General features: G+C 44.9%; 1 protein-coding gene across 1 annotated transcript in view; it reads right to left on the reverse strand.

The window, feature by feature from the left end:
* The window catches only part of Tns3 (tensin 3), a 265,870-nt gene that overhangs the window by 203,824 nt on the left and 39,716 nt on the right, over positions 1-22,330 (reverse strand). Inside the window, exon 2 of the mRNA XM_076836877.2 lies at positions 8,019-8,130. The gene's annotated coding sequence lies outside the window, so the exon portion shown is untranslated. The remainder of the gene's footprint in view (positions 1-8,018; positions 8,131-22,330) is intronic.

The following is a 22,330-nucleotide window of genomic DNA, read 5'->3' on the forward strand; positions in this document are numbered from 1 at the left end:
CAGGACTTCCTACATCACCTATGTAAAGGACATACCTATTGACTCCAGGTAGCATGTTCACACAGAGACCAAATATGCAAATGACATACGTAAATAATAATAAGTAAAGAACACTAAGAAATCGTCTCTGATTTTTCATGATTTTCTTTACAGTATATTGAGAAAAGGAGAAGATCCTAGAGATTATCTGCTCAACCTACAAATTATAATGATACAACACTGAGGAACAGAAATAGGATGCATCCATACAGAGCCTCAACTTCTTCTGGAGGGACCAATCCCCACTGCTATGCTCCTGTCTGTGCCTACAGTGACTCCTACATGCAGCTCCCCACCCACTGGCCCTGCACCTCTAACCCATAGTGACTCCGATCAACTTCAAGTCAAAAAGCAGCACCCCACAGTCTGCCGGTGCCCTTCTAACGTAAGTCAGGGTAGAAGGGTTTTCCTTAGCATGCAGTCAAAGCAGGACAGCTAGAATGATTTCCTGTTAAGATCTGAAGTGACCAGGAGAGAGAAGGTTCCATATGCCAGGCCATGCAGATCCAGGTGGTTCTGCCATGGGATGAGCTATTAGGGGGCATTAACCAAAATCGATCAACCAACCAACCAACTAATGTGGTCACTACTCACGACTTCTCTGTTCACCAACACCTTTGTGGAACATCAGTTTGGAATCAGTTTCTACAGGAAACCCTAACGCTCTTGGCTGAGTCAAGATGATGGCACCTCACAGCACCATTTCCTGGAATGGGGGACAGGGATCAGGGTGTTTCTATTTCAGCCAAACCCCGACAAGTCACGTGTGTCACTCTCTCCCCTGGCACAGGATGCATGAGACAGTCACCCTCACCAATGATGTCATAGGGACCACCCCTAGAACAGAATTGATTTGCCATTATCACTCATGCCAGACCTTCCCAAGAACACTGAGATGTCCTTTATGACAGTGTTCCCCAGAACACTGGAAGTTTTATTTCTAGAAATTCAGTCTTGCCCTTTCTTTTTGATTGATTCCACATGTTGATGATTTTCTTTTCCCCAAATCACTGTGAACCCATCAAGGGATTCTAACCATGTGCCACAGTTCTAAATTCTTACACACAAAGGCAACGCTGCCAACAAGCCCTTGACAGGCTTCAGTTTCTGCACTTGTGCGGTGGATGAGAAAACCAAGGCGTGGAGAGCCTGGAGCAGAGCCGAGAGGTGAACTCATGTCTCTCTGACTCAGGGGATCTCGGGCTCAACTTCTGAACCTCTCAAAAATAAATAAGCAAATAAATAAACAGATAAAGGTAGCTTTAATCTTCATTAACAGGTCACTGAGACAGTTGTACACTGACTAATGTTTACAAGGCATTACCGAGTTGACACAGCACTTTTATGCCCCTTGATTCACATCCTACTTCTAACAGCCAGGGAGTGGGACCAGCCATGCCTCACTGTCCATGTCACAGTCTGGAGGATGAACTCAGAGACAGGGTGGCCCACAAGGGTCCCCTCAACCGTCTGTGGCTTTGCCTCTTGGGGCCACATCTCTAAATTCATGGACTGCCTGTTCAAAGGGTCCCCATCCCAAAGCAGCAAAAGAAAATGCTGTGTCCATTTTAGACAAACAAGAAGCACATCAAAAAGAAAGGAAAGAAAGCAAGTACCATTCCTTCAAAGAACCTAAGTCAACTTAGTAGGAAACTATTAGCTCATGTCTACTTCAAACACATGTTTGCAGAACAGTCTCCCCTCCCCCACACCACCTTGCGTGGGCAGATCAGCCTGGATGGACGTCAGATCAGCATCAGGCAGTGCTCATCACTACATAAACACCACACACCAGGCAGGGTCAAGGGGTGTCCACTCAAGGGGTTCAGCTGCCACCCTCCCATGTGGCTTGGACCATCCACAACTCCTCTGTCTCTTGCTGCCTCAGTACCTTGGTGGCAGGGATCCATCTGTGTGCAGGTGCCCAAAATGGAGCACCTCAGCAGCTGCCACATGCTGGCCACAAGAAGCCACCTGTGGGGATGATCAAGGGCAAGGGGGACCTGCCCACACACTCTCAACCCAGCCAGAGGACACCTGACTGGTCCCAGAGAGCAAACCTCAGACCCATCCTCTGGAACAAGGTCCTTAACGTTTGTTAGCAGGGCTTCCCAGGGCTGATGGGGCCCATGTGAGCCCAGTGAGGTGAGCACTGTCCACTCCTGGCTGCCAAGTTGTGCATTCAGAAGCTGCACTCAGTCTTTCCCCAGGTAGTGGCCCAGGCAACCCGTGAGCAGACAGCAACATCACACTACCCTGAGTAACTAGGGAAAGTAACAGCCCCATGACTCCAGAAGAATCCAACTTACAGCACTGCAGAACAAAAACTTGGCTTTATCAGCTTGGCTACACTACTCAGTAAGTTTTAAAAATCAAAATTGCCTGTAAAATCAATTAACATGACCTAGACGTCCCTGGCACATGGACTCTCAAACCCGAACAACCCGGACCTCTGAGAAACAGCTGGGAGGGGTCCAGAACTTCTTTATAGCCGCAGATTTAGAAAACAGGAAGGATTTCGGTCAAAATCCAGGATTAAAGAATGTGTGGAGGCGGCTGAGAGGGCGGCATGCTGGGTATAGCGAGCAAAATTCAGAAAGAGGAACACTTTTCTTTGCAGTGGATAACCACCAACAGGCCAGGAGTTATCAGATGGAATTTGGCCTGGGTGCCTTCTCTCCCTACTTGTGCTTCTGGAAGGTTCTGTCATATGTCCTTTTGGGACTGGACAAATCTGATAAGGAGGGCTGAGGTGGGCAGAATCAACAATGCAAGCCTTTTCAGGGAAATCAGAGGGAGTTCTGGTGGGGGTCGGGCTGGAGTTGGCCTCAGGGTGAGGCTGACCATGCTAATTGCTGTGGGAAGATGTTTAGAAATAACATCCGCAGCCATCTCACATGGATTTGCCAGAGAAGAGGGGTTCCATGAGCCAGGCGTTTATCTGCCCAAATTCGTCATACAATGTACAATCCCTGTGCACTTGCTAAGCTGTGCTGAGATGGGCAACACCCTTGAAACTAGACCGTATCACAGGTGCCATCAGCCCAAGAGCAGAGAGACCTGTAAACAACCAAAGAAAGGCCCATTCTATGTTTGCTCACCCTGCTTGGCTCATCACCCTAGAACCAACCACCCCCTTCGGTGCCACAGGGGCTTGCAAATACCTCTGTCAATGCACTTCCCATGTGGGACCACACCCTGCCCACTATACGCTGAGCCCTTCTGGGCCTTGGTCATCATGTTAGTCTATTTTCTGTTTCTATTCACACAATACCACAGACTAGATAAGCGAAAAAGAAATTTATTTCCACTGATAGCTCTGGTCCAAGGTGGAGAGGTCACATCTGGAGATGGCTGTCTTGAGAGTAAATTCCCAAGACAGTGCAGGGCATCACAAGGAGTATGTGTGTGTGTGTGTGTGGGGGGGGGGGGTATGAGTATGTGCATGTGTGTCCTCTGGCCTCTCTCTCTCTTCTTAAAACGTCACCAGAATTCATACCATCACAGAGTTCTACCCTGATGACCTTTTTAATCCTAATACTCTAGAATTCCAAAGGCCCTACCTCTAAACACTACCATTGGATTAAGTTTCAATCCTCTCAGTAGCTCACAATGGGGGTTTAACTCCACCATGAGTCTGAGGGGGCAAACCCTGTTCAAACCATAGCAGTCACCCTAAGTATCATCATAAACCAGGATCACACTTGCTCAATAGAAGTACCCTGGGGGCTAAAAGTCAAGTACAGATCACAGTCTTGGATGGCACACTGCCCTGTGCCCATGTGGCTTGGACCATGCACAACTCCTCTTCCTCTTGCTGCCCCAGTACCTTGGTGGCAGGGACTGGGACCCCTGATCCATGAAGCAGAGCTGTCCACTCAGGCCTCCTGGGCTTCCTGCTGAGGCAGGGACCACTGCCAATCCAACAAAGTCCCCACCACTACTAACTGATGGTTTGCAGTTATGGAGGGAAAAGGGCAAGGGCTGGGAGGAAAAACCATGGGGCAGTGAGGCACCTTCCTGAAGAACTGAGATTCTGTTTGCAGCCTGTTAAGAGTGGCAGATCCGAGTTACAGGTACTATGAGGGATGGACGCCTACACCTCTGAGCCGAGACAGTGATGTTGGATCCCCTGCTTTCTCAGAGGTAAGCAGGACCTCAGCTTTACTGCTTGCATTACCTCAGAGGACTCCAGCCCTTATACCCTGGCACCATGTAAAAGCCCAAAGTCTCTATCAGCACAAGGCTCCCTTCATGTGTAGGCATAGTCAAAACCCAGGGTGTCCCCTAACTCATCTGGGGGCAGCTGCCTCTGAGCCACACCTCTCTGCATAGGTAAGAAGTCCTACCTGGCCTCCCACACCCACCTAACTGGCATCACTTTCTCCATGGAACTTCCTGAGCTATTCCCACAGCTCTGACCATGGGTGCTCGGACAACTCAGCCTGCATGACTTTTTCTGTCCACCTAGAACAAAGGATGGCATCTCTGTGAGGCAGGTCCATGATCACCCCTGAACAATTCACAGCAGCTGGCGCACACGGTAACTGAATTTAATGAGAAAGATCATGTCCATGTCCAAAAGATTCCTAGAACACAGAATCCTGAAGCTTTCCAAAAAAGAGAAGCTATTATTTGTTAACATACTTATTAGAGTTATATTCTGAGGTAATGCAAGCAGTAAAGCTGCTACAGTAATAATAATAATAATAATAATAATAATAATGATAATAATAATAATGATAATAATAGCCTGAGTGGCTTAGAAATGGTAGCAATCTAGTTCTGGAGTTCCAGAAGTTAAAGGTTCGAGGTCAAGGCAGATTCTGTACCTGGTGAGGGCCCACCTCTGGTCCATAGATGGTGCTTCTGGCTTTGTCCTCACATGGGGAAGGGGAGAGGCAGCTCTCTGTGGTCTCTTTGCTAAAAGGGCACTAATCCCATATGTGAAGGCTCCACTCTCATGACCTAATCACTTCCCAAAGGACCCACCTTCAAATACTGTCACAACAACTGGGGTCAATAAAAGGAACACAATATTCAATATTCTTTTTTTTTTTTTTTTTTTTTTTAGTTGACGGACACAGTATCTTTATTTTATTTTTATGTGGTGCTGAGGATCGAACCCAGGGCCTCACATGGGCTAGGCGAGCAATCTACCACTGAGCCACAACCCCAGCCCAAGGAACACAAATATTCTGATCTTTCCTTATGAGAATCCATTGAGTATTCTCATAACATAATTTTAAGGTCCATAATAAGGGAAAGGCCTAAAAAACTATCCCAAGGAGAGAAGATGGCAGACATTTCTAGAACACAAGATAGTTCCAAGCCCCCTCAGTGCATGTGAACCCTGGGCCACAACACACACTGCACTGTAAACTAGTCTTGCTGTGGCATCTCTTTTCCCCAGATATCAGAATGTGTTTGCTCCCAACAGCTCCCACCACTGCAGATTCCTCCCTAGTGCCATCTGCCTCCCCCTTGCATTGGAATTTCCTTCAGGCCGGGAGTCTGGAGGCAGGGAAGAGATCCTCTTATCTTCCAGAATATGGGCCTCTTCCTTCTTAAGGATCTGTGGGTATCAGACATATGGAACCACCCATGGATTTTCACTGTGGACAGTCACTGATTGCCCCAAAGCTGCCTGCAGGCCTTCTGACCATCTCATATAGCCCTTAAAATAACCTCAGGGTAAAACTGATATACTGGACCCAACACCTTAGCCTCTGAGTAGGAGCAGACTTTGCCCCTGTGGGGGTTAGAAGAAGTGCACAGTTCGGCTGTCTGAACTCAGTCTTTGCTCCTCAATCATACCTGTCCCCACACTGCACAGAGCATGCAAATTCTGATTCAGGGGACCCCTTGAATGTGAGCCTCTGCCACAGCATCATGGTTCAATCAACCATGATGCTCCTTGACCTTATTCTCATACCAAAGAGTCATATTTGGGGATCCAAATTTTAAAATAAGACTATTTCTATGAGAATGAGATTCCCAATATAGAAAGACTTCAAGGGTCCCCAACCCCGCTGTATTTCTGGAGGGGTGCAGGGCCCCTACCGACCCCAGAGGGCAGACACAGAGGAACTGCTGTCTTCACTCACAGTCACCCTGGGGCAAGCCTGATGGAGAGGGATGCTACTCTGAGGGCAATGGTGCCATTTCTCATCACCATACATGTATGCACAGAAAGGGCCACTGTGCTATGGCTGATGTGACCCTCCTGCACTGAACAAGCTGTGCACAGGAATTGCCAGTGACAGGCCACAGTTGTCAGAGCAACCAGGATATCATGGAGTGCAGCACTCCATGCAGACACAGGCCAGAAAGTCATGGATCACCCCCATGTCGCACCAGCTGGCCTGGAGTAGACTGTAAACCCTGTTCTCTGCCCAGAGGCAGAAAATTCCTCAGATGCCTCCCTGGCCTCTGACTTCTGATTGGATTCAACCCCCAGGGTGCTCCAGAGGGAGGTCACAGTCACAAAGGACAGTGAGGTTGCCCTCCACACAAGGTCACCTCTGTCACGTCCTTCTCAAGGCTACCCACTCCTTGGCTCATTCTTTCCTCTAGGCCTGGGGGCAGGACAGCCAGTCAGCACTGCACGGGCATGCTCTGTGGCTGCCCATAACCACTGTTCTGCAATCAGTCCCTAGAGGAGGCCCCTGCCCATGTAGGGAAGGTTTGTCCACCCCTGGGTGGGCTTCGTCAGTGCCACAGATGAGGAAAGTCAATCTCAGAGTCAGCCTCTCCTGCAGGTTGGGGACATGTCTGGCCAAGTGCCTTGCAGGATCTCAAGAGCTGCATCAGAGTAGAAGGGGGTCGGGGGGTGAGTGCTCCATACCTGAAGGACTCAAGTAGGAAGGTAGCACCTGACAGGCCTAAGGGATGGGAGCCACCGGGAAGCAGTGTAGGGAGAGAGAGGAGGCAGTGGTGCCGGAGCCCACTGAGCCCACTCTTCCACACTGATTGACACAGCAGAGTTCAGACAGGAGCACCAACCACGCCTTTTAACTTGGAAAGAATCCCAAGAACCCTTTTATGTCCCTAGTTACATCCTCAGCCTCTTGAAGTCTGACTGGTGTAGGGACCCTCAACTTGGTGGCCGCAGGGAGGAAAGAATCAAGGAGGTCCAACACCACAGAAGCCCACTAGCCGACACTCAACAAATTTTCCAGAAAAGAAATCCCCCAAACCCACAGAAAATGTAATACCTAAGAGTAGACGGTACATACTCTTCAAAGGCCAAGTCTCCACTGTTTGATGCACCCCCACTAACCCACCCAGCCACACATCCATTACGCAGATTAATTAAAGAATTAGTCAATTCCATTAACTGCATGATGTTCAGGGATCAAGTAGCCAAGCTGGTGGCTATTTAGAGACAGGACCAATGACTTGTAAAAGAGCCTGCAAGGGACCACACCACAATAAACCCAAACTCTAAAGAACGGATAAACTTCATTTGCAAACTTTGGTAAGAAATCTGAAAGTCACTGGGAATGGTGGCACGCACCTGTAATCCCAGCAACTTGGAAGACTGAGGCAGGAGAATTGCAAGTTTGAGGCCAGCCTCAGCAACTTAGCAAGACCCAATTTCAAAATAAAAACTAAAAAGGGCTGGGGATGTGGCTCAGTAGCTAATACCCCTGGGTTCAATCCCTAGTACAAAAAAAAAATGGGAGGTTTGAAAGTCAAATTGAATAGAGAGAGCTACAGACACTACAGAAGAGACCAGAGAGTAGATCGTGAGTTATCAATGTCTCCTATCCCATGGGAGTAAATTCTCTTTCTGGGAAAATCTCCTCATGAGCACATATCTGCGTAAATATGATAGGTCTCTACCAACTACAGGTGGAGGGTGAACATAGGCCACAAAGGGAGAGTCCATGGTTTAATTTTGGAAACTCCAGTAAGAATGTTTTTATTTCGCTATGTCCGTTTGCTCAGTGAGTGAATCATCAGCATGTACTTACCTCGGCATGAAAGCCCTTGACCATCAATGATTTGCTTGCAAACTCCACAGGCTTTGGGTTTTTTAAAAGCCTTTTTCTTAAAACTGTGCAGACTCGTGCTAAATTCTTCTGGCTGAAAAAGTAAAGGAAGAAACTGTCAGCACTTCAACTCATAGTTTGTTTCTTCTTTCCTTTTCCTTCTCAGGAGATAATAAATCTAGCTGAGTTTTTAAAGAGCTAAAACAGGGTCTTTACCAAGCAAACACAGAACAAGAAAGCATCTCAGCAATGCTAAAATTCCCAAGGCAAGGACACGGGGTGGGTCAGTGTTCTGGATCCCAGAGTCACAGACAGCAATTCTCCCATCCAGCGTGCACATCCCAGCGTGGGGGGTGGCCGGAGCATGACATGAACCAACGTTTATCAATCTGTTCCCTTCCAGACTGGAGGCTGATGTCATCTACTTCTGTGACAAAGTAATTCATACACACTCCCAGAGTCTCTTTCTTCTGAAAGAAATGATTAGCAAATAGTACAAAGATGTGAAGGGGAAAAATGACCGTTTTCCCCTCAAAGGCATTCAAAGGTGCCACAAAATCACCACCAGTGAAGGGTCTGAGCCTCTCTGGGCCAATGTGCTTGCTCTTCTGCAGAAGAGACCATTGTAAGACCAGCTTGTGACATGTATTTGCTTCCTCCTTAACATGGTTACAAGAAATAGTACTAGGAAGAAATTAGCTATTCACCCACCAAATTATATTTGTGTCAAGGCTCATAGCTGATGAACTTAGAAGAATTTAGTTTACTGTAGTAACCAAATGTCATCCTACACCTAGTTGCTGATGTGTGATAGTGCATTCTGTCAGTATTAATATATCTAAGGCTATTAGACAATACATACCCATTGAGGCCATTACTCCCAACAGAATAATTAAAATTTGCTATGAAAATAAAATATTACTGAGAACATGAAACAAATGATACAATAACTTTGGAAAACAGTTTGACAATGTCTTATAACCAAACATATACCTGCCCTATGATCCACTCTTATGTACACTATAAGTGCCTATGTTCAAAAAAGATCTGTACAAGAATGGTCATGACAGCCTTATTTATAAGCACCACAAATAGGAAATAAACCAAATGTACACCATAAGGTGAACAGGGGGCAGGAGGGAACTATAGCATATTCATGTGGCAGAATACTATTCAGGAATACTTAAGCACTAACTATTTATACATATAACAACACAGCTGAACATCAAAAGCATTATGCTAACTCAAACATGCAGGAACCCACGAAGAGCAGTTTACTTATAGAATGTTCATGAACAGGCCAACTTGTCTATGTTAACAGAAGTAATAACAGTCAGCTGGTGGGGGCGGGGGTGTGGACTACAGAGGGCACGAGAAAACTTTCTGGGTGGAAGAGGTACTGCCTCATGCTCTGGATGGTGGTCACACAGGGAACCCACAATGACAGTCCTTAACCTGTGTGCTTGAAAGTTTGGCATTTTACTGTGTAAAGATCTCTACGAAGGGTTATATTTAAAAAAGACATCCTAGAAAGAGGCTGGCAATATGGTTTGGAAGATGAGGTTAAAACATAATAGCGGGTACTGGGATTGTAACTCAGTGCAGGAGGCACTGGGTTCAATCCTCAGCACCACATAAAAAAATATATAAATAAAAAGAAACTGTTTAAAAAAAAACCCACATATAATCACATTTTTTTATTGTTTTTAAATCTATAGAACCTTCAACTTCTGATTCAGATATAGTACCAGGAACTAGATTTATCCTCACATCTGAAATAGTAAAAAAAAAAAACAACCAAACATCCAAAACAATTGCTTTTAGACACTGTGTCAGAAAAATGGAAGAGTGATAAGAAGGCCTTGGTCAATACACACCTCACATATGACACTGGTCCCATAAGACTATAATGAACTTGGGAAATTCCCATTATCCAGTAATACTGTCACCATCTTAGTTTATGTAACTATACTCTATGATTTTGGCACGATCATGACATGGACTAATGATGTGGTGTATTTTCCAAAGAATGTATCTTCATTGTAGGGCATTATAGGACTGCAGCTCCAGGAGAAGAGAAAATAAGATAAATTCCAAGGTTGCCCCCAGATACCTGCCTTCAAAAGATTTTCCGGGCTGTAGAGAAGAAAAGGAGGAAATAGACTGAGCCCAGTGAACTACCTGGGTTGAGCAAGGCAGCAAGAATTTGCGAGAGAGAATACCATGGAACAGAGAGCTGCTCAGAACTCCTAAGCCCTGCATAAGGTCTCCCTCAAACATTCACCTGGGTACTGACAATTGTGTGTGTGAGTGTGTCTCTGTGTGTGTGTAAGCTATCCAAAGCTGGGGAAAGAACTACTAAATAGGATTAGAGGAAATAGTATCCAATGCTCACACAGAAATGGGAATTGTACCTGCTTCCATAGCCCAACTGGGAAACCTCAAAATTCATAGTGATAGAAAACAGAAGGATTTTACCTTACTCATGGGGAAGAGTTCACTCTAGACTCAACACTGCTTCTTGACTTATCCACCCTCTCTGAAAAAAAAAAGCACTACCCAGAAAGAAACCGTTTCCAAGTAACTTAATTACATTCCAGGACAAAGCTCAAGAATACTTATAGGAATACAAAATTTTCCAGCATCTAAAGTAACAGTGACAATCTCTGGTAGCCAGTCAAAAGTTATAGGCCTTTTGGGCTGGGTGTTAGCTCAATGATAGAGCCTAGCATGTGAGAGGCACTTGGCTCCATCCTCAGCACCACACAAAAATAAAATAAAGGTATTGTATCCAAGTACAACTAAAAAAACAAAATATATATTTTTTAAAAAATAACCAAATAAAATAAAGACATTGTATTCACCTACAACTAAAAACTTGGGAAAAAAAAGTTATCAGACTTTTGAGATGAGGTGAGAAAATATAACTTATAATGAGAATAATTAATCAAAACTAACCTAGAAGGGATGTTAAAAATAGCAAACAAGAATCTTAAGAGAGTTATTATAACTGCACTGTAAGTGTTCAAAAAGTAGAGACTTAGAAAATATAAAAAGACCCAAGTCAAACATCCACAGAAGAAACACAGAAAACTCTGAGGTGAAAAATATACTGGATGTGATTAGTGGCCAAATAGGCACTGCAAAAACCAGATGGGTGGAAGACATCACAGTAAAAACCTCCCAAAATAAAGCAAAGAGATATAGTCAACCTAAATAAACAAAAAAGTGAGCATTCGAAGCTGTGGGAGAGTTTTGTTGTTATTGTTTTTTAGCTTAAATACATGCAAATTTTTATTTGCTAATTACGTCTATGGGAGAGTTTTAATAGCAGAATACACCCAGAATTGAAATCTCTGAAGGAAAGGAAGAGCAGAAAAGACTATTTGAATAAATAATGGCTGAAATTTTTCCAAACTAAGATGAAAAGTATAAACCCAGACGGTCAAGAAACAACAAATCCCTAATACAAAAAAGGTGACAGAAATTACCCCCAACACACCTGATAATCAAATTGCTCAAACCCAACAATTAGGAGAGCAACGTGAGGGAAGCTAGGCATGGTGGTGCACACATGCAATCCTACCTACTTGGGAGGCTGAGGCAGGAGGAGGGCAAGTTCAAGGCCAGCCTGGACAACTTAGCAAGACCTGTCTCAAAACTAAAATTTAAAAAAAGGGGATCTAGAGATGTAGCTCAATGACAGAGTACTTGCCTAGATTGTGTGAGGTCTTTCTTTTTTCTTTTTTCTTGTTTTTTCTCCTACCTCTGAGCTATACCCACAGACTTTTTTTTTTTTTTTTTTTTTTGATACAGGGTCTCACTAAGTTATAGAGACTGGCCTTGAATTTGCAATCTTCCTGCCTCTGACTTCCGAGTTGCTGGGATCACAGGCATGTGCCACTGCACCCAGCTAGAATGTGTGCAATTCTGGGTTCAACCTATATATAGTACAGAGGGAAAATGGTAACAAGAGGAAAGAAGAAGACACAAAGATACATGACATGCAGGGGACCAACCATTAGAATAACTGGTGACTTCTCATTTTAAAAAGTAAGCAATACAAGTGAGAAGTCAGCCAGGCATGGTGGTGCATTCCTATAATCCCAGCAATTTGGGAGTCTGAGACAGGAGGGCTGCAAGTTTGAGGCCAGCCTTAGCAACTTAGCAAAGCCTAAGCAACTTAGTGAAACTCTCTATTAAAAACAAAACAAAAAATAAAAAGGGCTAGGGATATAGCTCAGTGATAAAGTACCCTTGGTTTAAATCCCCATTACAAAAAAAAAAAAAAAAAAGCAAGATGGTGGGCCAATATAAAAAAAAAATAAAGAAGTCTTGAAAATCTAGAACTTTGTGCCCAGCAAAAATGTCTTCTAAAAATGAAAGAGAATAAAATAAACTTATTAAGATATTCAAAAACTGAAAAGTTGAAAGAATTTATCATTAGCTGACATATAAGACACGTTAAAGATAATCCTTTGGCGAAAAGAAAATGATAGATGGAAATACAACTTTACTTAAAAGAATAAAGAGAGCGGGAAAGAGTAAGCACATGGGTAAATATGTAAGATTTATTTCTTATTATTGAAGGATCACTAAAACATTGACAAAAGTTTAAATAAAAATAGAATGCAATGTGATATTTAACTTATGCAAAAGTAAAATATGCGAGGAAGTGGCACAAAGCTCAGGAATGGAGAAAATAAAATATACTATTGCAAGGCTCTCATAGCACAGATGAAGTGATACAATATCACTTGAAAGCAGACTATGATAAGTTAGAGAAGTATACTATAAACCCAAAGGCATACTCCAAAATAGTGAATTGCTGGTAAGAAGCCAACAAAGGAAATAAAATGAAATCTTAAGATAATTGAAGTCATCTAAAAAATGTCCCCCCACTACCACTACCAAAGAAGAGGAAAACAACAAAGAAAATGTAGGAGAAATAGAAAACAAGAAATCAACCAGAGGGAAGCCAGGTATCGTGTACACATGTGATTATTAATAGGCTTAAATATGTCCTTGCAATATTATATATGATGACATATTTAAACCTCATCATATTGATAATCATATGTGTATAAACAGCGTAAGTATCTCAGTTATAAGTGAGGTACTGGGGCTGGAGCTGGAGCTCTTGCCTCACATGTGTGAGGCACTGGGTTCGATCCTCAGCAACACATAAAAATAAATAAAGATACGGTGTGTTCATCTAGAACTAGATAATTTTTTTTAAAAAATTAAATAAGGATTAATTTTTTAAAAAAAACAAATATAACAAAAAATATACACTTCTAATATTAATCAAAGAAAATTTGGGGTGGCCATATTAATATACAAAGATACCAAAGACAAAGTCATTTTTTAATGATTAAACAATCCTTTTTACATGTAACTACCTAATAACAAAACTTCAGAAAAATGATTAAAAAAAGAAAAACTGAGAGGACTGCAAAGAGAAATAGACAAATGTCTAAATACAGTCAAAATTTCACAACTCCTTGTTTTGAACTGAACTGTGCCCTCCCCAAAATTTAGAAGTCAAAATCCTGATCTTCAGCATGACTTTATTTGCAAATAAAGAGGCACTTTCAAACAAGGCAGTGGCACTGCCTATAATCCCAGCAATTTAGGAGTCTGAAGCAGGAGATGGCAAGTTCAAGGCCAGCCTCAGCAACTTAGTGAGACCCTCAGCAACTCAGTGAAGCCCTATCTCAAAATAAAAACAAGCTAAGGATGTATTTCAGTGGTAGAGTGACCCTGGATTCAATCCCCAGTACTGGAAAAAAATTAACATTTATGATAGTATAAAAAATATTTAATATAGGAATAAATCTTACAAAAGATATGAAAGACCTATAAACTAAAAACTACAAAACACTGTTAAATAATTTGAGATTTATATCATGTTTGTAGATTGTTAAAATTCAATAATTAAGATGCAATTCTTCCCCAACAATCTATAGATTCCACACAATCTCAACAAAAATCCCAGCAGCTTTAAAAACAACAACAAAAAAGGCAAACTATAAAATACATGTATAAATGCAAAACACTTAGAATTTTCAAAACAGCTATAAAGACTGCAGAGGAGCCAGGCATGGTGGCACAGGCCTGTAATCCCAGAAGCTCTGGAGGGTGAGGCAGGAGGATCACAGGTTCAAAGACAGCTTCAGCAATTTGAGGAGACCCTAAGCAATTTAATGAGATCCTGTCTTTAAATAAAACATAAAAAAGTGCTGGGGATGCGGTTCAGTGGTTAAGCATCCTTGGGCTCACTCCCTAGTACCAAAAAAAAAAAAAAAAAATGCACCCATTTAAGTGTACAATTTGATATATTTTCAAAATTTATCTTCAGTTTTAAAATGCTAATTTTAATTTCAATTAAAATGTGCTCTTGGGGTCCTACAAAACTAGCAAACCCAATGAATACCTTAGATTTTGATTTTCAACAGAACAAAGTCTCCCCTGAGAACCAATTACTCTCTCAAAGAGAAAGCACATACTCACCACACAGACCACAACTCCTTAGGCCTTCACCTATGGCAGGCATAACTAATCAATCAGAGTTACAATCCCCAGATGGCTCCAGAATCCTTCTCCACAGAGAACTCCATAAGCCCACACCAAAGGAGTGGGTTTGTCAAAAGATGGATTTCAAGGTGGCATCTGACTTCAAAGCATGCCCTGGGATCATCCCTGTCTTTCCCTGCAATTCAAGCTGTCTAGTAACTCGTTCTTTTCTATGGTATCCATTTCTAGACCCAGCCTCCTCCAAGTCATTGCTGACCACTTCAGTTTCCTCAGCAGTCTTGTCACTTAATCACGCTTCTCCTTATGTTTATGTCCATCCAGTCAAGACTCAAAAAAAAAAAAAAAAGGAAAGTGCCCTGAACCAAGCAGAAGCCTTTGCATTGACTCTGCCACCTGCAATACAAGTGGCCCTGGGCAAGCCATTACCTCCTTTAAATGGAAAGAATCACTTCTCCCTCCTCTTTCCTGACAGAGCTACTGTAAATGACCAAATGTTACACCATATCAGTGCACAGGAATAACTTGGGCAGGGTTTTTGAAACAGTTTGCCCTAGGCTTTACCCCAGACCAATTAAATCAGGTTACCGGGTTGGGGGACCAGAACACTGGAATGTTTTTCAAAGTTCACCAGGCAATCAAATCTGTAGGCGAGACAGAGAACCATCACTCTATCTAATAGACTGTACTCTAAGAATTTATATCCATTTAAGGCACTGTTGTTATGTATTCCTTCCTATGTTTGTGTCTGACTATTTCAAAAGAGACTGTCTTACTGAGTTTTTGATAGCAGGTGCCTTGTACCTAGTGCCCTACAAAAGGTTAATAGTGTTTCTGATGAGGAAGTTCATGATACTAGCAGAGCACTTCCATCATTACCATTCTACAAAGGAGGATGGTGTGATGCAAGACCCTGACCCCACAGCCAGTGGGTGAGGGACAGGGTACTTGGACCAGTTTCACCTTCAGACAGGAGCTTGCATTCAAGTACATAATAAACACGTCCCTCTTAGTACTGCCCCAGTTGGCACATACATTCTCTCCCTCGTCTTATAGTTATTTGTTTATATGACTTCTCTCCTGTTGTAGATTGCAATTTCCTGGGATCTTTCCCATTTATTCTCGGCAGGCTCTTCCCAGCTGGCAGACAGTGAAACATGGACCCTTAGTTAATATTTGTGGGCCAAATGAATTGGCCATAGTCTGTGGGCCAAGGAGGGATACTGTGACCTTTTATTCCTTACAAATACCTTTATTCCAAGCAGGGAGAAAGAGGCACTGTTTGCCTGCGGCTTTCTCACCCACTGGTCCACAGCAAGAAACCTCAAAGAAGCAAACAGCAGAGGCACTGTGGTACTATTTCAATTGCTGGATCCCCGGAGGAGTTCATTTAAGATAGTGTAATAACATCTGCTCACGAGCATCTGTACATAACATCTCTCTTGTGAAAAGAGACTAGACGGGATTAGACTGCCCTTGTCTTCACCTGATACTGTGCTTTCACTTCTCCCACAGAGGGGGGAGAAGCCACAGCAATGCTGAAGCAGTTAGCAGGCTCAGTTCAGGAATCTAAATTGCATTTAATTGTTAGGAGCCAAACTTTGGATGACTAGCAACAGGGCTGCTGGTTCCACAAGGACTCCCTGAGGGGGGACACGGTAATTAGTGCTGGTCTTGATGGTGAAGTCTCTTTTGAGAAGGAAAAATCTGCAAAATTGGGCAGGGAGGAGCTCCACACGCATGCTCCACTCTGCCAAAATGCGAAATCATGCAAAGACCTCTCTGCTATGTTCTCTTAGCTAAAGGTTGCCCTGGCAAAACAGTTACACAAGCAATAGCATAGGGTTACAGCCCCCCACAGTTCCAGCCATGCTTTCCTTTCAGCCCCACATTGAAAGAAGATTTAGGTGGGCATTTGGCTATCTGAGAAACCTTCATAAAGTCTAGGGAGGTAGAGATGGATCAAAAGCACATTCCCAGCTCAAGTTTACTCTGAAATTAAACAGACATAAACACTCCCCCACATCCGCAGAGCTGACCTCAGAGACTTTTCTCATCCCACAGGGGGCCAGTACCTAGGGCAGGAGGGACCCTCTCCATGCACACGACACACATTGTTCCCACACTTCAGAGCAGCCACGTTTGGCTGCTAAACTGAAAATCTCCAAACGCTGCGCAACTACGATGAAGTAAACTTTAGCTGGCACGTTGACAACTTTTCACTCCTCAGAACCTTACAAAGTTTCCAGGAAAACAAACGTAGTAAAAGCCTGATTGTTAGACTTTGAGAAGGGGCTGCAGAACCTAGTGGAGAACCACCGGGCCCCCTCCATGTAATTCAAAGGCCATCAAAAACGTTTCTATGGACACAGAGCACCGGTGGTACCCACCGGACCTGGAAACTTGTATTACTCCTGCGTCCCCGTGCACACCACACATCAGCGCAAAGCTTAAGGCTTCCTTTACCTTTGCAAGAAACAGGCGCGGAGCAGCGAGTCTGCGCAAAGGCCAGTGTCCCAGTTCCATTCCGGAGAAAAGAATCCAGGGAAACGTTTCCAAGAGGCAGCCCAAACTGGATCCCACCCTGATACGAACTCTTCAGGGTGGCCCCCCACCAGGCAAATCCCCATTGGCCCTCCCTCCTCGTCCACCGCAAACTTCCCACGGGCATGGTTGCATGGATAAGCCATGCTAGACAAGCACAGCAAGATCAATGCGCACTGACAAGGACACAAGTATATACACCCACACACACACACACACACACACACGCACACACACACACGCACGCACGAACACACACACGCACGCGCGCACAGCCTCATGGCCCACATGTGTGCCGGCCGAAAGGTGGCTGCCCCAGGTCTGCATCACACTTACCTGGCCCCGGCGCCGACGCGCCCCAAGCTCGCGCGCTAATCTAGCTGGCGGCCCGGGGGTCAGGGCGCGCAGCCGCATGGCCGCCCCTACGGTCCGCGGAGAGCCCGCCGGGTTCGGACCCTTGCCAGCCGATGTCCGGGGAAGAAGATGCCTCCGAGGCACCCTGCGTTCGGGAGTCCCAGAAAATGCCCAACCCCGCGAGACCCGAAAGGGCTCTGGGTGGCCGCCAGCCAGTGGGTGCCGTGCACCGCCTCCTCGGCCGCTTCTGCCCGTCAGAAGTCAGACGCCGGGAACAAAAGCCAGGAGAGAGCGCTGGGCCCCGCGCGGCGTCCCTCCATCTGACACGAATTAGCCCTCCCTCCCCCGCCCCAGACCGCAGCTTTGAGAGCCCAGGCGAAGGCTGCTCGGCCAGACACGGGAAAAGTGGGTGAAGAAACGCCTTCCAGGGAGGGGAGGGGGGCGCCTGCCAGCCGCCATCTGACTGGAATTACCGACGCTTGGCTCGGGGTTTGGCTTTACTAGGATTTCAAACCTCTCTAAACACGCTGACCAAGAGGCTTAAAAGAATCAGAAACCGGCAGGCTCTTAGGCTTTGGGAATTTTAAAATCTTGACTATTATCCAGTAAACCCCGCATCTGTAATGGGTACTATCTACCGGTAATCTACACTGACCGGCAAGCAGTACTCCTGGAAGGAAAAGAAGGAAAACGCTAAGGCAGGGTGATATTTGGGGTCCTCCCCAACAATTTGCTTCTTCAACTAAGAAAAACAAGAAGGCTGACCTTGCTTGAGGAGGACGATGACCAACAGGGATTTCAAACAACACTCAAAAGTAAATGACTGCCCAAGCTTTGCACCCTGGGTGTCATACTGCTCCTAGGTGCCATCCTAGTGTCATTCCTGTCCTAGAAAATCAGGACAAAACACAGCTTAACCCAAGGCCTGTGTTCCCATTCTAGGTCTGGGATTAGGGAAGGATATTAGAAACCTAGAGTTGAAAGACTAAGGTAGGGGGAAAGCAGGCCAGGAAACTCAAAAGTGCAAGGGTCACTTAGAAAAGGCAAGAGAAGAGGACCCGCCCTCCAGACAAAACAACACCTCTCCAATATTTGAGGGACTCCCACAGGACTGTGTCCTCCTGTGCATTTTCACAGAGCAGTAGATTTCGCTTTCCACAAGATGAAGTTCTATGGTAAGTCTAACATAACAAATGTAAAAGATTGCTTTGAAGATGGATGTGCTCAAGCGGAAGCCACTCCCTGAGATCTGTGGAGTGCAGTAGAAAAGACCCCAGCATCAGAGCCTCAGGCCAGTTTAGTGTATAGCCCTAACAATGTGGCCCAACTGGCCTTGGCTCTTGGCCCAGCCCTTAAGCAGTTCTAATGACCCGCTGTGTCCCAAAGCTCAGCCTCTGGGGATCTAACACTAACCTCAGATCTGCAAGTTCAAATGCCTTATATTGGGAGAGCAGTCTGGGTGGGCTGGGCAGGGCCTTTATGGCTACCACATGTGCAAATTCCAGTCATCAATTCAATCTCTCAGGTTCTGGCACTAAATATCCATCTTTCCGTTTCTGCAGTGGAATGGAACGGCTGCTTTTCAACTTTCAACTACAAATAAGCGAAACCAAAGATACCTCCTTGCCCAGAATGCACCTTTCTGGATTTCAGTTTCTCATGCAATCATTACAGGGCAGATGAACATATATTCTTATCCCCCCACCCCATCAAATGAGATCATTATTTATCTTTCCCTATATTTATCCCTTCATTCAGTTTTCTGTATTCATTCATTACTAATTTTTTTTTTTCTACAGCTTCTTCAAACTATAGTTCTCTCAGTCATATTTTGGAAGGAAAGAAGGAAAATGCTAAGGCAGGGTGTTTGTTGTTGTTTGACAGAGAACTTTAGTTCTCTCAGTCATATTCCTACATACACATCTGTCCCCCAGGTAATTTAAGGATCCCTGAGAATACATCTGTACTGCATTTATTTTGGATTCCCAGCATCTAACCCCAAGGCAGTGTGCACAGCAGTATCTACTAGCTGCCCTAAAGGAATGTAATTCTACTGCCTATCAGGGGGCATAAGCAATGCAAACACTTCTTTGAGGAGTCAGCTGACTCTGCCACCACCCTTACTATACAGTGCCCATGGGAACAAGCAGAAAGAATCTGAATTTAGCAATAAACAGCCCCAAACATGATAAACCTCCTTGAACAAGAGTACCAGGCTCTGTATTCTCTGGGTCCACTTGGTAAGACAGACACTGTGCTGCCCATGCCCACTCTATTGGAAGGCAAACAATGAAGGAGACTTTTTATTCTAGGGATGCCTGAGCCTATTTGTACTTATTTAAAAGAGTATGTCATTCAGAAAATCCCTGTTCTTTATTACTGGTAATAAATTAGATGCATGTGATACATCTCACAGTTGACAACAAACTGGTTGATCTCAACACTGCTCAATCCCAGGAAGAATCAGCAGTCACAGTCAAGGTCTCTTGGCCAAAGTTCAGAACAATAAAGCCCAAATGGACTTCCCCACCATCCCTTCACCATCTGGAGCCTTCCAGCCCCTTCTCCCTGTCCCCAAAGCCAACGCTCCACACCAGCCTCACAGTCTTACTAGACTCCAGATTTCTTCTGCTCTGTGCCCTAGAACTCATTCAAGTTTTTCCATTCTCCTTTCCAGCTGAAAAAATGCCACTCTTCGGGGCACAGCTGAAGAGTCACCTCCTGCCTGCCTGCCACCCAAACCAGACTAGTTAATCATCCCCCATTCCTGAGCAGACCTCGTACATGGTGCTATAACCCTTCTGTGTGGTCATCTGACTCGTGCCTCCAGTCTGTAATTCCTAACCTTCGTCTGGGATTTTCCACATACAACACTGCGCAGGAGCAATAAGTGCTGCTACAGGAATGAAAATGTCCTTTGCTTTGCTCTACTTCCCCACCATAAATGTTGGTTACTCACCTCCCATGTCAGGCCACACCTTCTGGCACCCTGGGAAGTAGTGGGGGGGTGGTCTGGAAGCAGCACCAACTGGGGGGAATGCAGGAAAAGCCATCCAGGGGGTAGGCATGCAGCACTCAACTCCTACAGAGACTGACAAGATTCCCACCCAAAACCTGAACTGTAGACTCACCTCAGTCCTTCTCTGGGCAACAGGGAGCACCAAATTTCTGGCCAACCTTTGGTTTTCTTGGTGCTTTGCCACAATCCACAGTGCTAAGGTCTCACCTTAGCCTCTGACTGCACCTGGTCCCCAGCAACAAAATAAAGTTCTTTTCACAGAGCATGGAGCCTGCAGAGCTTAAGACAGACACCAGCTAACCAGGCATCAGGCCCAGAGGTTGCATCACCAGGCTGAGGGTGAAAACCCAGAAGAAATTGGTAGCACAAAGACTTTTTTTTTTTTTTTTAATGTGGTGCTGAGGATCGAACCCAGTGCCTGACATGTGCTAGGCAAGCACTCTACCACTGAACTAGAACTCCAGCCCGATGAGATAGACTTTAACATCAACTATGAGTTTCCCTCAGAAAGGGCTGAGGGACCTCTCATGACCCTGGGTTGTCACTGGAAACTGGAAGGTGCTCCCAGACATCCATTGCCTCACATTTTCACTCATCTACCCACAAAATCATTTTCTGAGCAGTGTATGAGCTCAGGTTTGGAGGGAAGGAGTGAAGATTGACTTATCCTCCATCTGTACAAAGCATTGAGGTGGGCTGGGGGGGTGGGCAACAGTGTGCACAGGTAAAACTCATGTGAGAACACAGGAACATCCATAAGAACTCAACCAGTCAGCTGTGGTGGAGGGGCAGGAAAGGGCCAAGAAGCCAAGGCCAAGGTGGGTTGAGCACCCTATTTGGTGAGCTCATGAAACATGGAAGGCTAACACACAGGGAGTATTAGGGACATTTAAGGCAGACAGTCTAAAGAACAAGGTCCAGGGAGGTGAGCAGGCAACAGGAAGTAGAAGGGGCGGAGAAGGACTCCAAAACAGAGCCAGACTGGACCCCAGGTCAACAGGAGGTAATAAGAGAGGAGCATCTTCAATGAATCTATTACATTAAGTTATAATGCACCAATGAAGGAGGAAGAGAGGAGGAAGAGTGAGCCACCAACAACACATATCCAACCTGGAGGACAGGTTGTCTACCTGACAGTCTCAGAGGACAGTCTAGAGTATGGGCAGAGGTAGAGATAAACACTAGGTGAAATCCACTATGGGGGTCTTGCCCTCAGACAGCTGGCTTGGAATTGCTGTGACACCTGAAGGAGTTTGAGGGTCCATGGGATGGAAGAGGAAATAGGAAATTGGTTACATACAGAGGGGTTGATCAATCAGGAATCTTACATAAAGAAAACCAGGAGGCACCTTTCTTACACTGGAGAAGGGGATGTCTAACAGGAGAGAGGAGAGCCTTCTAATCAACCCTATGTTATGGCTGCAGGAATTGGTGATACTGTTGCAATTTGTGGTTTCTCATCTAGACAAGAGGTACATTTAGAAAAGAAAGGAGAGCCAGCTCCAGCAGCGCAGACCTGCAATTCCATCTTCTCAGGAGGCTGAGGCAGAAAGGTTGCTGCAAGTTCAAGACCAACCTGTGCAACTCAGTAAGACCCTGTCTCAAAAAGGGCTGGGGATGTAGCTCAGTGGTAGAGTGCCCCTGGGGTCAACTTGAACATCAAAAATGAGATAACATTAGATTGCAGCTAATGATTACAATAAGAATTCTTCAGTCCTTCAGTCCTTACTGATAAAAATAAATAAATAGGAACACAGTGAAAGTCTACACAGTGTCAGAGTTCCCCCCCACCTGATGGGGGATGGAAAAGGAGAAGAGCAGGAGATGGGCTCAGAGAGGATTA

This window comes from Callospermophilus lateralis, chromosome 1 (assembly GCF_048772815.1).
Source record: "Callospermophilus lateralis isolate mCalLat2 chromosome 1, mCalLat2.hap1, whole genome shotgun sequence".
Lineage (NCBI taxonomy): Eukaryota > Metazoa > Chordata > Mammalia > Rodentia > Sciuridae > Callospermophilus > Callospermophilus lateralis.